This window comes from Leptonychotes weddellii, chromosome 12, assembly GCF_054177405.1.
Source record: "Leptonychotes weddellii isolate Sample4059 chromosome 12, ASM5417740v2, whole genome shotgun sequence".
NCBI classification, from domain to species: Eukaryota; Metazoa; Chordata; class Mammalia; order Carnivora; family Phocidae; genus Leptonychotes; species Leptonychotes weddellii.
The window spans coordinates 35,370,484-35,376,979 of record NC_138380.1 but is presented as its reverse complement, the minus strand read 5'-3'; the positions used below and the strand labels follow the sequence as shown (position 1 = coordinate 35,376,979).

General features: G+C 42.1%; 1 pseudogene; it reads left to right on the top strand.

The window, feature by feature from the left end:
- Window positions 1–2,354: 2,354 nt before the first annotated feature.
- Window positions 2,355–6,217, top strand: LOC145716658 (proteasome assembly chaperone 4 pseudogene; annotated as a pseudogene).
- The last annotated feature ends 279 nt before the right edge of the window (window positions 6,218–6,496 follow it).

Below are 6,496 nucleotides of genomic sequence, written 5' to 3'. Positions count from 1 at the left end.
GAACTGTGGAGCCAAGGGTTGTTTTAAGCACTGAACAATCACAGACTTTTAAAGGCAAAAATTTATGGTTTTTTGGCAGTATGACTCTCTCATAGTCTTAAAAGGCTTCCTATCTTTCCAATTATTCTCATTTCCATGTGCCAATAAGCTCATCTATAATTCTTTTCTAGACATAGTCCTTCCATCTGTTGTATTTCTTTCCTTTCTTGCCTTCAAAGGTCTTTCTCAATTTAATGGTGTATAATGTGAGTTTAGAAAGTGGAAAGGTCATACCTATTACGTTTCAATATTTATATTTATTTGCATTATTCTAAAAATAGGCATAAGGTTTCTGAGTCAGGGACGCATTATTACTCATATCAATAGCTGCATTAGTTCATTTTGTCTCAATTTTTTCCCCTTTCTTGGGTCATGTGATGAAAGCCAGATAGATGTGACCTTACATGTACCTGGCTCTCTACTCTAAATGAGGAACCCCCAAAATATGAATCTGAGCATTTATATAAGAGGACAAATGTTTCTCTTCTCCTGTGAGAGGGAAAGTAATCTTTACTCCCTTGTGTAAACAAATTCTTCTTGGAAAGAGAAGGCAAACCTCCTTGGTTCTTACCCTCTGGAATGTACGGAAACATCCAGAGGTATGGGAATAGGATTAGGCAGTCTTTCCCAGTTTACAACCCCCATAATATCTCTGTGGCCCCAGGTTGCATTCCCCTTTGATACACAACACGTACCTTTAGGGAGGTGAATCTCAAATCCTCCCTGAGGTAGATCGTTTATGCAGTTATCTTTGTACTTCCAAGGCTTTTCCTTAACCCAAGTTGCAGTAAAATATGTTTCAAAAACTTTAACATGAAAATATTCACTTTCTGACAATGCCCTTAACCTAATTTTAGCCCTGAAATTTTGCAATCTGCTGATATGTTCTACTGAGCATTTTTCACACATAGTCCTTTTTTGCAACATAACCAAAATAATAGCTTTTTATTGAAAGGACAATTCAGTTACAAATGTCAAAAGCTATTTATATTTTCCAAGAAATAATAGGAGAAAAGGTTTGTGGTATGATAGTTTAAACTTCTAAAGGGTTATTATATTTCCACTGTGTATTATGCCATACTGGTGGTATTAATGTAGAAAATCTTGATAAATGTACTCTAGTTATGGCATCATTTACTATATTAATTTTATGGTCATGGTTATGTTGGATTAACAAGAAAGTCCAGTATCTCTACATTTTCAGATAAATCCTTTCTATCTCAGGGAAAGTTTGTGTATATGCTTAATGTACATTGTCTGATTATTAAAATTATTCAGTTGCTTTTTGAATAGCTTTGAATAGGTGTTCCACATTGAACTTATTAATAAAAAAGTATTCTGTAATCTTTTCTATAAAATGTTTGGTATCACATCTGAAACATGATTTATACGGTTATATCTAAGAGAAAAGCTTTATTTCCTCATATCATATTTGATAAGATTTTCCCTGAGTGTGAATTCTTTGATATATAATAAGTTTTGATTTATTGTTGAACACATGCACACTTTCAAATGTTCACAACATCTCATTCCTATTTTAGTTCTTTTTTTCATGAGTGCTTGCATTTTGGTTCTTGAATTCATGGGCATTATCACAGATATGACTGAACTCCTCTGGGCCTGGAGCCTACCACCCCCCCTCTTCTCATATTCAGGATCATCCTGCACTGTGAGGAGCATTTTGTTGAGGGTGTGTGGCACTTCGTGTACAGCCAAGCTCCTTCCTCTGCCCACCTCTTGTGTACCATACAAGCTGAAGTGTTTCCACACTTGCTGATCAACAAATCTGAGGAACAGGCTCATGTAGGCCCTCTAATTGGCCCCAGAGCTATTTGGACAGGAAGTTATGAGATCTGTGGTACAAGGAGCATGTTTAAGCAGGAATGCCATAGGGCTTTGGCTGGGTCCTTCTTTTGGTTCTGGACTTAGTGCCCTGTGAAGAGATATGGTTTAAAGAGGGCCAAAATGGGCCTTTCAAATTGTGACGCTCAAGAAAGCAATACCAGTCTCATAGGTCTAAAGATACTGGTGTGAGTGTTCTGATAAATAGTGACATGGAACTTTTTGCTGAAGACATTCCCACATTTAATGCTTATATCACTTTTCTTCCCTGTGTGCGGTCTCTTATATAAAGTGACATGTGTGTTCAAATGAATCATTATATTCATAAAGTTTCTCTGTATGCAATAAAATTGAGGACTGACTGCTGGCAGATTTTTCCATATACATCTTACATTCATAAGGTTTCTCCAATGTGTATTTGCTAATTTGAAGTCAGATGGGATGTCAAATGGAAAATTCTCAAGACTTTGGGAATGGGTCAAAAAGGTATTGAGGGGCCCGAGAAACCAAAAGGGAATAGTGACATACCACAGAGATAATAATTGTGGGAGGAAGCTGTCAACTCTAGGACTGAGGAACCACAGGCAGAAGCTGAGGATACAGATAATGAGTTAGAAACATGGAGGAGAGGCCTGACACATTTGGGAAGGAGACACTTTGGCTGCTGCTGACATATCTGATGGACTGTGATCAAGCCGGTCCTGGGAATGCCAAAAGAAATCAAGGACTGTGAACTAACTATTGCTTCTAAGATGAAGAACCATGGCTGGCATGATGCTGACAGGAATAGGGAGCATTTAGAATGGAGCACATCTCTTTTCCATCCTCATGCTTTAAAGCGTCCTTCTAAATAAAGTTCCCCCTGTTGGTGGAGGTTGTAGCTCCAGCATCAAATAGCAAAGTGTAATGTAAACAGCCTGTCAAAAGCTATCTGGCCAGTCCTCCAGCCACACCCAAGGAAGAATGGTAGTTTTGGTCTCTGATGTTGACAGATTAAGTACCCAATAGTATCAATAAAAGGATCAGATGAGGGGAAGTCCATTTTTTGATCCATGCAGAGTAGTCTCATGGACATTTTTTATGTGTCCATGGATAAGACTGACAGGAATAGAACACGCTGTCATTTCCATCTGATATTTGAAACTGTCCTCTACAGTGAATGCCCGCTGATGAACATTAACATGGATATGAAGATCTTCATACTCTGTGCACATTGCAAAAGTTCATTTGCACATCTCTTCTCCAGATCTTCTTCTCACCAATATTCCAATTTTTCCCATGTCCCTCTCGATCCAGTCAAACCATTAGCCACTGCCAGTGCTTCAGGAGCTATCTCTTGGTCCAGACAAACTGGAAAATGAAATGTATGAAATTCTTCTCTTGGGATACGTTCTCTTCAGTACTATTTTTCAAGAACATTCTTGAATAGAACAGTGATGCTATAAAAGGCCACTCCCTGTTGGTTCCAGGAATATAGTGCAGAACCATCTATAAAAGTCTGAGTTTTTTTTTTTTTCTCCTCAGTCAACTTGTCAATGGAATTTTCCATGAAAAAAATAGATGTAGCATGGAGAAGAGGCAATGCAGGAGGAATTGTCAAAAAAAATAATTTCCTGTGTAAGAGAAACATGGAGTAATGCTTTGATTCCCAATTCCCAATCCCTGTGTATCTGCACTGCATTTCTCTTATTGGAAATTGCCAGAACTGTTCATAATATTCCCATTTTTCTCAGACACAGTAAGCATTGTTAGATCAGATGTGTGAATAGGCTCAAGTAGCAGACTGGCTTGCCTTAGAACCTGGGCCACCTCCAGGCTCCTCTAAAAATTTTTAACTGTATGGGTTTCCATAAATTAGTAAGAATAGCACACTCCAAGTGGTATATATTGTCTCAAGAATTCAGAGACCTCCAGCCACTGTACTTGTTTTTTAAAAGTAAAAAGTGAAAATGAAGTATCTTTCACTTTGGAGAGAATGTCACAACAACTAGGTCCCAGAAACATGACTGCAGTGATTAGCCCTTGAATTGTGATAGGATTTATCTCTCTCATCTTTTGGCTTCCTGTGTATCTTATTAAATCGTCCAAGACAACCCCTGCTTCCTGCTCATCTGGTCCAGTTTTCATGATGTCATCAAGGCAGTGGAAGAAATGTCCTATTCTGTAGGATTTCACTGTGATGCAAACCTAACCAGACTGGAGTTTGGTAGAGAAATGGAGAGTTAACTGGGTTCTAAACAACTTTCAACTATGTTAGGTAAAAGCTGACTCCTCTTCATGTTTTTTCACAATTGTTAAAGAGGGAAAAAAAGCAATTGTCCTGTCATTAGCTGTATACCAGGTACCCGCGCCCCTCAGCAAAAGCATGCTGAGCCTCTCGACATTCACTTGCTCTGGTCTGGCCGTGGGGGCGAGTGCAACGAAGACCAGGACCACAACACCTGTGGGCCCACCTGTGGGCGGGGCAGCCCGTGGCAGGGAGGGGCCGAGACCTCTTCCTGCACAACTTCAGCGCGCGGCTGTGGGAGCAGCTCGCTCGCTTTCCTGTCTTGCAGTGGACAGACTTGGACTCGCTCTTCCCGTGGGAAGGGGCCACGCCGCGCCTGCGCCACCTCGCCATGGCCTCGTGCCACCGCTGTGACTCCGTGGGGGTTTCCACCTCCCCTTCCGCGGTACTTCCACACCACCTCCACCGGCCTTGCCCGCTGCTTGCCCAGGATGACCGACCAGCAGCTCGTCAGTTCCAGCCTCCAAACACTGACAGTAACTTCGCATTACTTGTAGAAACGGGATCAAGGAAGAAATGGAGGCTTTTCTGGAAAAGTTCTAGCAGAGTGGCAGAAGTGAGGATTTGTAACTCATGTACAATATATGTTTAAATCAGTGTATTAAATGTCAGGGGACGGAAAAGTGAAGTTGACACGTTTGGAAATGAGAAACCCATCGGGGTTACGAAGCGGAGGCAGCATTCGGTGAACCCCAACATGGACGTACTCATCAGCCCTTCTTTATTCCCAGCTATGAAGTCCACAGTCCCGGACTGCGCCAGCCTGCCTTACTCGCTCGCGGGCAGCCTCCTCTGCCTCTGACAGAATGTTGGCCGTACTCGATTTAAACTCTGGGTATATCCGGTTTCTAGCAGAAGTCAACTACATGTCGGTGTACTATTCGTCATCTTAGAAAAAGAAAAAGCAGAAGGCACTAGGGGAGGTATATTCTGGACTACTGTGGGGAGAGCGCAGGAATATGATGCACTGTAGCCTGGGGGGCCTCCCCAGCAAGGAGTCTGGCTCTGCCCCAGGAAGCCTTAGGGCCTCCGAGACCCAGTCGGGCTGTGAGGAGCCAGGGCACCAGAAGAAGCTGGTAAACGTTTCTCCGACATCAGCGTGCACACACCTGGAACTCCCTCGTGTCACTTGTCCTACTGCCCTCAGTGGCTTCATGCATCCCCACCATCCAGATTCTGGAAGAAGAATGCAGAGAAACTGGCTCATACCAGGTATCAGAGGCTTTGATAATTTGTTCCGTAAAGATACTGTTTCTAAACTAGCAGCTGAAATTGGTGGAATCACCTGATTAAGTTTATGGCAGTGCATAGTTATCTGTGGAGATCCACCTGCTTTCTGCTGGTGGCTCTTACCTCCAGTTTCCCTAGGTTGTTTGGTAGAGGGAGAGGAGGTTCTATGGGAGTCCACCTGATCCTGCCTTTCATAATAATAGCCCCTATTCCATGAGGTAGGGAGCCGGTGTCTGCCAGTTAAGTAGATCTACTTAAACTATGCATCTGGGAAATGGGAATATAATCACAGGATGGGTCCTTGGGCCCACGGAGTTCATTGTGATACAGACTTGAATGAAAACGCCGTTTATCGAATTATCACTATATGCTCATTTTGACTTGCAGAATATTGTGGCATTTTGGGGCCTTCAAGAATGAATACCAATTCTGAGCCTGCGTTTAGTACATTTTTAAAGGCCTGGCTGTCCCGTCTTTCCCACATACCAGTCACCAAAGAAAATGGTGGTAAGTACCTTCGGGAAGAGTAGGAGAAAAATTTACAGTATGTGTGGCAGTTATTTAGGGTCCTTCCTCCAGGGGAACTAGCCTCCCCATCAATCAAGCACTTTGGGTCTGTGAACTCTTGAATCTATAAATACTGGCTAAGCAGCTATGACTTCAGTTGTGGTTTCACAAGTCTGTTTGGTCACCAGACCCATTTTTTTCCCTGTTATATAAAGTAATGTCTTAGTCGGGCTGTCTAACAAAATACCTGGGTAGTTTATAAACAAACTTATTTCTCACAGTTGTGGAGGCTGGAAATCTTAGATCAGGGTGCCAGATACTTAGGTTCTGGTAAAGACCCTTTTCCAGTAGACTTCTCATTGTGTCCTCACATGGTGGGAGGAGCGAGGGTGCTTTCTTAGGCCTTTTTTATAAGGGCATTAATGTCATTCGTGAGGGTTTCAGCCAAAGGCCCTACCTTCTAATATCATCACATTGGGCATTAGGATTTCAACATACGAATTTTGGAGAGACACATTCAGACTGTAACAAGTAATATTTAGTAAGCTGCTCATATATTTTATTTCTGAAGACCCTATGATTGGTTAGACA